Raw genomic sequence first — 11379 nt, 5'->3', positions numbered from 1 at the left:
CACTACCTTTGAATTTGAAGTTGTCGAGGAAAAAAAAAAAAGCACTAAATCCCACTATTTTCTAATAATACAGAGACTGCTTCAGAGCCAAATCACGTACACTGGTAAAAAGCAGCTTCTGTTGCCTGGTGAGAAGATAAGGCAGGTGGCTACATGGTGGTTGCAGCAGTACATGTAACTCTACAGCAACAGTAGGAAAACTTAAAAGTCTTAACATGTGTAAGACTCAGCGTAGTTAGGCACCGCACCTCTCTCCAGTCAGGATTCCCTAGCTAACATAAAGAGTAATAATTTGTAAGTCAGCAGCCCGCTGGGACACCACCGCAGCATCGGCATTATTATAGGGAGCAGAAGTCAGCTTAAACAGATAAGAATTGTACAGGATGTGCAGACAGTCTGTTCCAAGCACCAGATGTGTGCTAACTTTGAAGACAAATTTTTCTGATCACTCTATCCTGAAGCTGTGTTTTCACTGCTGATTAACATGCTTTAAGAACCCTATTTTTTTCTAAACTACTTTGAAAGCTCTTGTTAGCAGGAACACCAAGAAGAGCAGGCTGCATCAACTTCAGTTTTTTGTACCCTCTAAATACCTGATATGGTACACCATTTCAAAGGCCACACTTACCATTGATAGAAAGAAAACTGCCAGAAGCTACCCTGGTCCTCCACAATAGCCAGAAGAAATCACGATAATAAGAAGGTCATGATTGACTCATAACTTTCAACACCGCGTGGGAACACGACTCTCTTCTCCACTTGCTTCTCACATAGAGCATTAAAGGCTTTGTCTTTGCACAATATTCTTGCTTCTTCAGGCTCTTAGTAACCTCCTTTCTACCCTGCTGACATCCCAAGGCAAGTTACTTGAACCATACACCCTTCCTCGAAGGCAGCTCCTCTGAAGCACCAAGCAATGCCGGCCCCTTGCCCAGCTGGGGGCTATCCCACATGTCCCCAGCAGCAGCCCCTCCGGGTGCACCCAATACCCCCACCCAGGCAGCCCGGACTGCCATTAACCCTGCTCTCCACCTGCTGCTTTCAGTGTAGGACACTAAAGGCAGCAATATGCTAAATTTAATGAGGGAGAGAATGCTCTTTTTTTGGTGAAAATAAAACAGCGGCTTCTTTCGTCACTAGTAAGACTCGCTCTCATAAAGTACATCAGCTCAGAGCTGGTAATGCTCAGGTCAGGTTCCCTGCTCCTTGCTAAATTCTCAGTGCTCTGAATGCTGTTTCTTTCAGATTGCACTGAGGAATTGCGTTTTGTCGTAAACACAGCAAAGGGAACTTCAGCTGAATTGGCTTCATTTATGAAACTCATTATTAAAATGAATTTGCTAATTAATATAGTCAGTCTAAAGACTTGCTTCTAGCCCAGCTGCAACACCTGCGCTTGCTTCTGTATGAGCAGTATCTGACCCACCAGCAGGAAGGTAACCAAACAGGAGAGGGCAACTCTGTCAACCATTGCAAGAAAGCGGAAAACTTGCATAAAAAAAATAAACCCAGGAGACTTGGTTTGAAACTGATGATCTTAAATGTGTTCTCCTTTGCATGTTCTCTCTCTCTTAGTCTCCTCTCTTCACCACCACGCTCCTACCCAGATGGGTACCCAAATGTCTAGGTCTCCTGTGCTCCTGTATCACACCCAAAATAAGAGGGCCCTGGTTTAAGAGAAACTACCAGCAAAACAGTAGGTCCTCTTCCCTCCTCCACGCTACTACTGGATCAAAGCAAGTCTAGTTTTGGGTCATTTTCAAAAGTAAGACAGGTCTTTCTGCTACCTTCCTGGTATTCCTCTCTAGTCTTTTTGGTTTGTCCCCCAGATTATACTGTCACTTCCACACCATTCCCTCCATCCTGTCACACCCTCAGTGATTCATTTTTATAGAGGGTGACCGTGGATGCAGCTTGCAGGAAGATCTCTGTGCTAATTATTAAAGTTATTCTGACTATTAATCTCATACAATCACTTCCCACTTCTTCAGAATTTATCAACAACACACTATAACAAGAACTTCAGTGCTCTCTCCCAGTCCAGTTTGTGTTAGCTCCCACAGCTACAACATCCTCAGGACATATGTTGGTTCGTTTTTTGAAGGACTAGCTGACAACTACACAATGATGACATGGTAACTGCTTTATATTTATTGTAGATTGTCACAGTGACAGACATCCACGCCATGGGGGAGAAAACCAACAGCCTAGGGATTCTTTAGTACTGCACTGAAAACAGTGTTTAAAAGTTACCTTACGTCTACTATTTATGCTGTATTTGCTACCACATACAACCAATGGTTCCCAAGAATTACTAATTTCACAAAAAAACCTTTGCAGTTGACTATATCATCTTTAAATCAGAGTGCTGGCTCTGTGCTGCCACATGCCCTGGCCACGTGACAAGAAAAAATCTGGGTGTCAGAAGGCCAGGTTCTGATTTATGGACCAATACACCAGATGTGAACATGTTCAAATCATTCAAATCTTTGCCAACTCAACCCTAACTGATCACTTACCATTGCAAAATTGTTCTAAGGATTAGGTATGATTTAGGTTTTGAATAAATATTTAAGTGTCATAAGATCAATTATTACTTCTCAAATATAAACTAGTAAAAATTTGTTTTGCTCTTTTTTGAAATGAAAAAATAACTTCCCTCCACCTATTCATCATTCTGCAGTTCCCTAAGTCTGTTACTCTTGTTGTTTTTCACTTTTTATTACGTGATGATGGTGACACTAAGAGATGTTACAGGGAGAAAGTCCATCGTCATTTATCTTGTACACTGCTTGGAGACAGCTACTTTTCTTACTGAAACTAGTGAATATAAATGGCACTATAAATAGCAAACCCTTCAAATATTTTACTAGAGCTGCTTTGGGGCAGTCTAATAGGCGGAAAGCCAAATGCTTTTTTTTTTTTTTGGTCACTTCATTGTTGATTTAGGAAGCTTTTCCATCAGATCATGCAGTAACTGTCACAGAGGGGAAATACTGTCTTCAAAGCTTTTTAATCTCAACTGTATTAAAAATATGGTGATAATGTCCTACAATCCCTACATAAATCTTTTTGCAAAGAAATGGGAATATTATATACTTATTTTCTGTAAGTAGGAAGTCAAACTTTGTCCTATTGTTTTCACAAACGTGAGGACAACGTGTTTCCCTACAGGGGCCCTGACTGCTTGGTGAAGTAATTTGCACCTGATTTATGGTCACAGGAAGATAAAGAGGGGCTTATTCACCTTTTGTAACTGGTTGATGTCGGAGCTACCTTTCCATCCTGGGATGACAGACCAGCTCAGCATCTACAGCCTTCTCCTAGGTCCACTCCCAATGGCAGGAGAAAGGACAGTTAGTTTTAACACGTTTTGACTGTCAAGGAGATGAGCGTCTGGGTTCACGCGTGCATCTGTCCTTCCAGCCTCCCCCCGGGTGCAACGTGGGTCCTGGTGGAGCTACAGGCTGCAGGGTTAAACTCAGCTGCCTCTCCCCCACCCTGTGCTCCTGCAACATCTCAACATCTCACTTCACTCGCTTCCTGCCCCTCTGGACACCTCCTCCCCGCTCCACTGCCCGGAGGCTGGGGAGCACCTTGTAACTCTCGTTTGACAGGAAGGGGGAAGCTTTTCCTCAGAAAGGCAGGCAGACAAGAGGTTGTTCCCAAGCGATAACAAGGTATGACGCGCTATTTTGGTGAATGGGCTTGCGAGGAGAAGGGGTGGCAGAGGAGACCATTCAGAAGATCACCAGGGAGCGATGACATGCCTTGCCTGGCTGGAAAGTACTTAATTCATTTGCAGATATACTGACATTACTATGAAAGGAACTAATGACTGCGAATAATAACAAAGAATGCATTAAATAGGTAGACAGAAAATGTGAGATCTCTGATCAACACAGGGAAAGTACTAATAATGATACTGATGTCTTTTTAATGGAAAAATACCGGAATTTGAGTAGAATAAGGGATTTAGCAATTGATTATTTAACCTTATTACTGCTATGGTGTCCAAGGGAAATAAATTCAAATAATCTGATGTATTTTGTTTGAATACGCAGGATACATCACACAGAATAACATTGGCTAAGGTAAAGAAGTGCAAAGGGTAAAATTGCTAGTTTAAAATTCAGTTTAAGAATGAGACAGTGAATAGGCATAACTGGTAACAACATTAGAAAGAAATAACAAGAGATTTCAAGGTTTAGTTTTGACAGCTCTTGTGTTAATATTGTAATTACTCTAACAATGGAATTTACAAATTCTATAGGTTCTAACTAAGCTGATTATTATCCTTATTTGATAAAATATATGAACTGAAATAATAAAAATGAAGTGTGGGATTTAGCTTCTATTTAAATCATGCTAAAGGCTCCAGGTAACTTTAAATGAAGTAAGAAATTTAAGTGTTCCACAACAGGTTACAACAAAACCAGGGAGAAACCCCAGACCTTTGAGACAAGCTCTGCTCCCCACTTGCCCCGTTTATTTAGACAGGTAAGTTCTGGCTGAAGCGCTCTGTTCTCTGTCAATTGGCCACAAACTTTCACCGAGTGTAGTGGGAGCAGAAACCAGTTTGGTTTACCCAGTCAAACACGTGACCCTTCGTACTGTGTCCTGTGCCTGGGACTTGCAGGTTCTATCGGAAAACACATAGAAAAAAAATGGGTGAATATATTGTCTTCCATAACGGAGGGCAAAGACATAAAAGAAGCCTAAGCAGCGACCAAAGAACACAATACATCTGTAATTGGGCCTCCAGTCAGCAAAGAGGACAGCTTTTCAAAACTGTCGTGAGTCAGTGGTCCGTTTTCCTTCACAGTTACATAAGCCATTGTGATTTAATCCCATGCAATCAAGTGAAAACCTTTGTATATTTTAATTTTTTTCCCCAAGGGAGTGGTTAAAATTAAGCTGCTTTGGTGGGTATGAAAGAATAACTAAAAAGTATATAATCTTGTTTTTTCCTAATCAAAACATGATGGTTATGGTCACTAATTGGCAATATTTCATAACTAATATTTGTTATGAGATGAAAAACTGTTTTATCCTAATTGATATTCCCATTTATATTCTGCAACTTTATTAGAAGGAGGCTAATGTTCCCCAGCAATATACTCGTTACCTAGAGCTCTCTTTCTTCTGCTTGGGGGTGCAATCGAGGGAGATTTTTTACAGTTGTGAAAGATTCCTTCTCCAAGTTCACCCCTGTTATAACTGCGTATAGCTTTCACTGGTTTTGTCAGTATTTACGAGTTTAAAGATGTTAAGCGAAATTCTAATGTATTTTTACATTTCTATCCTCATGCAGTTTTACTTTAAGTAAAAAACCAAGTTATTTCTCAAGGAGGAGCTATAATGCTACTTGTGCTGTTCACTGCAAGTATAGTAAAGGCCTTTTCTTCTTGAGTAACAGTACACTAACATACTTGTTGAGTAAATAATTTTCAGCTCAAGGAGAACAAGTGAAAGCAATTTAAGCTAAGCCAGCCACCCTATGATAAAATCCACTCCTGTGGCTCAACTGTAATGAGGACCTAAGCAATTACAGCTGTTTCTGGGCAGGCATGAGACTTGGATCTCAGTTTAGACTTGTTTGTCTGAGATGCTTAGAGTATGATTTTATTTTTTTTAATTGAATGGATAGTGGTGGGGCAAGCTGCAGAGGAGTCTCATCTCTTGCTGCTTGCAAATTATTTTCTCTAGAGAAACAATTCAGGGGAGGGTTGAACCTCAAAGAACTTGCACCAAAAATAAACAGCAAAATCCTGAGCATTTTCTTCTTTGAGCTGAAGGTAACCTTATTTCTTCTCAGAACAGTACAGAACAGCTGTGTAGTTAAGATCTGCTTTCCTCAAAAAAAGATTGTCTGTGTTTAGCCTCCTCTTGTCTTTGCAATGGACAATTTAATATAATCCCTAAATACAAGCAAGTGAGGCTGGGAAAAACTAGTTTACAAGACCCTAATTGTTATATATCAGAACTCTAATAGAGTACTGTGGTGGGTTGACCCTGGCTGGAGGCCAGGTGCCCACCAGAGCTGCTCTCTCACTCCCCTCATTCACTAAACAGGGGAGAAAAGGCATAACGAAAAGCTTATGGGTCGAGATAAGGACAGGGAGAGATCACTCACTAATTATCGTCATGAGCAAAACAGACCAAACTTAGAGAGGGAATTCATCTAATTTATTACCAAGCAAAACAGAGTAGAGGAATGAGAAATAAAATCAAATCTTAAAACACCTCCCCCCACCCCTCCCATCTTCCCGGGCTCAACCTCACTCCCGGCTTCAACCTCCTCCCCCTTCAGCGGCACAGGGGGACGGGGAATGGGGGTTACGGTCAGTTCATCTCACGGTGTTTCTGCTGCTTCTTCATCCTCAGGGGGAGGACTCCTCTCATTGTTCCCCTGCTCCAGCATGGAGTCTCTCCCACGGGCTACAGTCCTTCACAAACTGCTCCAATGTGAGTCTCTCCCACGGGGTGCAGACCTTCAGGAGCAAACTGCTCCAGCGTGGGTCCCCCACAGGGTCACAAGTCCTGCCAGCAAACCTGCCCTGGCGTGGGCTCCTCTCTCCATGGGTCCACAGGTCCTGCCAGGAGCTTGCTCCAGCATGGGCTTCCCATGGGGCCACAGCCTCCTTCAGGTGCCTCCACCTGCTCCGGTGTGGGGTCCTCCACGGGCTGCAGGTGGAATCTCTACACCCCCTCATCCTTCCTCCATGGGCTGCAGGGGGACAGCCTGCTTCACCATGGTCTTCACCAGGGGCTGCAGGGGGATCTCTGCTCTGGTGTCTGGAGCTCCTCCTCCCCCTCCATCTTCACTGACCTTGGTGTCTGCAGAGTTTCTTACATCTTCTCACTCCTCTCTCCGGCTGCAAAAGCTCTCTCTCAGTGTTTTTCTTCTTCTTAAATATGTTATCACAGAGGCGCTGATTGGCTTGGCCTTGGCCAGCGGCGGGCCTGTCTTAGAGCCGGCTGGCATTGGCTCTGTCAGACACAGGGGGAGCTTCTAGCAGCTTCTCACAGAAGCCACCCCTGTAGCCCCCCCGCTACCAAAACCTTGCCACGCAAATCCAACGCAAGTACATATTCTAAAAGGAGATTTACTTTAGACATTAAAGGAAGAAAATACAGTGGGGAATGTATATAATGTAATGATTAGAAAAGTTGACTAGTGATGTTAACCCAGTTTGAATCGATTTCAATTAAATAAGCATTGCAAATGCAGCACCCCACATATAAATAAAAAACAGTGGAATCATTGGGTATTATTTCAGCAGCTGTTTTGTAAGTGGTATTTTTCAAGGCTGTTTTACCACATGCAGTGAGGAATGAAATAGAGGATTTGGCAAGTATATTTATATTCTGAGACAGCATTATTGATAATAGATAAGATTGGCACATTACATATCTTCCCAAGAAAAGGACAAGAGAAAACACTAAAAGTTTAAGCAAGAGAAATTCTGCCTGCATGAATGGAAAAACAAAATTGATGCTGATGATGGACAGGCACTAGATTAGGATCCCAGAGGAGCTATGAAATCTCCACCCTTGGGTACATTCAAAACTCAGCTAGACAAGGCCCTGAGCAATTCCCTTGTGCTTTAAAGTTTGCCCTGGATTGCACAGGGGGTTAGACTACGGGCTTAAAAAAAATGCTGATCTAGTAAAGTATGCCCTAATGCCAGATATTAATTTTTACATTCTGAAGGATAGCGCTAAGTTTCTTACAGTAGCACACACACACAGAGCAATTTCTCAGCCCTATCCAAGAGACTGACAAATTACGTGAGATTATAAATGGAAAGAAATCTGCTGTAGTTGGAAATATATCCATACCAAATTAAAAGCCTAGCAAAGATAAGAGTGGCAAAAACTACTCAGGCTGAATTAGTTCTGTCTTTACATAAGTATTTTGATTAAGTACAGTATTTTTGTTCCCAGATTAACAGGAATACAGACCTGAGGAAACATGCAACAGCATGTTCAATATTTTTCTCTCTGCCCTTTCTAATTCACAACTATGATTACAAAAGTCACATGAGAAGACATAACAACTACAGGCAAAAAAAAAATCATTTCCACCAGCTCTGAATATTTTAAAGCCAAGCAAACCAGGAGGGAACACAAACAAGCCATAAGTCAGGTACAGTGTCTTTTTTGCCATGGGCTCTCTGTGCGATCACGTCAGCTGCACGGAATCCCTCTTTTCTAGAGAGACTTACACCAAAGCGAATTACTTCCTAAACCATCTAAACCAGTGAAAGTAAACTTCTCCCTTTGTTGAAGATTGATAAATCCTGCTGCCTAGGTATAAGTGAGTTTTTAAGGGAATAACAATAGATGCTCTTGACTAAGGGTGTAGCCGTGCTGTAGTCCCTTATGCAAACCACAGTAAAGGTTTACTGCTTTTGTAGCTACAGGTGCTTAAAAATCAGCACAAGCAGCAAAATCTAGTTGAGAAGCTGCGTGGGATGTAATAAAATTCCTGGGGTAAAGAATAGTATCAGAAGAACAGGGTTTATTACTAGGATTACATTACCCAAGGCAGAATGGACCAACACAGGAGAAGGAAGAAAGAAAGAAGTACCTGGAAGTTCAAGCAACATCATAAAGAATATTGATCTTCCTTTTTCTTATAGGCAGCTTCCATGTTTACAGCTACAGATGCAAAATGAAAGAAGGAAAAACTAATCCAACCCATTTCTAGCATCCTTAATAGCCAACATGAAAACAGTCCGCAAGTATTTCTGACTGTTTACTTAAATAATAGATGTAGATGACAAAGCAAGCAATAAGAATAATTAATAGCACAATGAACTAATTTGAACAAATACAACACCTGGAGCTTTGGTCCTCTCAGTTACTTTCATCGCTAAAACAATTGCAATTATATTGATTTTAAAAAACAATGCAAGGAAGTGGTCTGCTGTTCTCTGAATTAGGTATAATTTTTATTATTTTAAAAATTAAATCAAGTGCATGGTAAATAAATCACTTGAGTTTTTAGTCAAATAAATGGTAAAGTTTTATGCTTTTCCAACAAAGAATTGTTCTCACATTCTAGACCTTCTTATGTTTTCTGCAATGCATAATCTTGCCTATAGATCTTGCTACTGTTCATCTGCCCATCATTAAACGTTCCACAATGAAAAAAAAACAAAACACCTTTGGTATTATCTAAATAAATATTATACACATGGCTGAATTCCTGCAAGACTAGGCCAATACTAATAACTTCAGTAATGAGGTAGAAGATTCCCTTCTTAAAGAGGGATACAAACAGTGTTGTGTATTTGAGTTCAGTTCATTAAGTGGACAAGAGTCTGCACTTGACTGTAGCTATTTCTGAAGATGCTCATCGAAGGTCTCTGGAACCAGATGGAGTGGCAGGATCCTCTTGGGGATGATCCAGCTCCGTTTAAGCACAGCACCCTGGAGGTGCTAACTCCTCTCACGTGGCTACACAGGGAGCTTAGACAACTAGCTTAGATGTAGAAATCCACCTTGCAGGTATCTGAAATCAAGTGAAATTCTCTTTGCTGGCCACAGCTACAAAATGAGCAGTGAGAATATCTGTTCACATCCTATTCTGGAACAGGGAATAATTTTTTTGCCCATGCATATGTAAGATTGTTCTTATATGAATAAGGTACTTCCCTCTCCTGTGGTAACCTGCTACATGACTTGCATTAAGCAAGCATTCCCGGGAGACACATCTGCTACCAGCTAACTCCATGATTGCTTTATTTTTGATTGAGAACTGGCTATCGTTACTGATACCTGACGCAGCATGATGTATGTCTGGTAGTCCACAGAGGAAAAATAAGGAAAGCATTAATATAAAGTTTAGCACCTGAGTCATTGACATCATCCAAGACATCACTCTGTAAAAGTGTTAAGAACCAGCTAAGTGCTGCTTGAAAAAAAAAGCATGAAGCAAAACATCATAGGAAACGAAAACAGCCAACATCAAATGCCTCCAATTTTTGCTTTCCTGCTAAACTCCCTTATTGCCTTCCCCAATTACCTATTTGCCGAACCACACTGCAGAGCTGATGAGGATTTAAACACAAAAAGTCTTCACGTAGCATTCTGTATAGTTTGCCTCATACACTTTGCAAGCAGCTGGAAAGGACTGACCAGAGTGTTTATGCATGACTGGTAAAGTACTTTCATGTCTATGTGTGTTATAATATTTGCATAAACATTTTTTCTCTTAAAATACAAGAAGCTGAACCCCTCTCTAGCATAAGCACATCAAGTACATTCGTGTTTGCACATGTATTTTCATTTGTGTATTTCACAAGAGCATTAGCAGGCACTGCACAAAACAAGTTTATGAACTTATTATGAAATTAATCTTTAATAATTACATTCATGACTACAAGTTTATTTGTATTTTGGAACTAGACATACATTAGTCCTGTTTGCATCGGATAAATGTTTCAACAGCAGCAATATGCCATGGGATTTTCATTTTGTCCTTTAGGATACAAAAATGCTCTTTCCATTTTGAATTAATTCCTATCATTGGATGTAGAATACAGGACAGTATCCTGTAAGTTGTTCCCATAAAAGTTACTTCTCAGGGTAGATTATAGCACAATTGCACTCATTTCATGCTTTACTAGAACAATAGTTCATATAATAGTGTAAGGAACTAGGAAGAGATGACTTCTTTTTAGTATCCAGTTGATTTAGAGGTAGTGCAGATGGATTAAATGGTTTCAGACGTACATCAAGCTAATAAAGTAGTTTTCATGAATCCCAGTATTATAAAAATTCCAGTTGTACCTTCTGATGTTAATTAGACACAATCAGTTAAATGCATCTTTGTAACTACATCTAAAATTAGCTCAAACCCTGCAGGGAGTCTTGTAAATTTGTCACCATGTCAAGCTGAAAACATTTACAGCATTCCAAATTTCACTCAAATCTCCCGTGACTTTTCTAGGAAAGTAGTATTTCAGCACAAGTGCAGAATGGAATCAATAAGAACATCTGCAGAACTTCAGTTCTCGAGTTCTTCACCTTGTAAAGAATTGTTCTTAAAAAATATTTCAGAAAGTCAAGCAGACAGGATATTTGCTACTGCCAATAAGTCTGCAACGAAGCCAGTTTTAAGCCAAGGGATATCTACTGGAGACCAGTATACTGTAATAATATTACAATTCCATCTATCTGAAATGTTTGAAAGGAACACAAGCATCATTAGACATCAAGGGAGACTACTCCTATCACTTGGCAAGAGAAAAGAGCACAATTTTGAATAGACCATGTTAAACTTTGTTCTATTCACCCGTAAACTTTGTTTTCCAGACTTCAGGTGCAGATGCCAGAGACTGCCAGCACAGTAGGCAAAAGCATTTA

Source organism: Grus americana, chromosome 4 (assembly GCF_028858705.1).
Source record: "Grus americana isolate bGruAme1 chromosome 4, bGruAme1.mat, whole genome shotgun sequence".
Lineage (NCBI taxonomy): Eukaryota > Metazoa > Chordata > Aves > Gruiformes > Gruidae > Grus > Grus americana.
Note: the sequence above shows the minus strand (reverse complement) of the source record.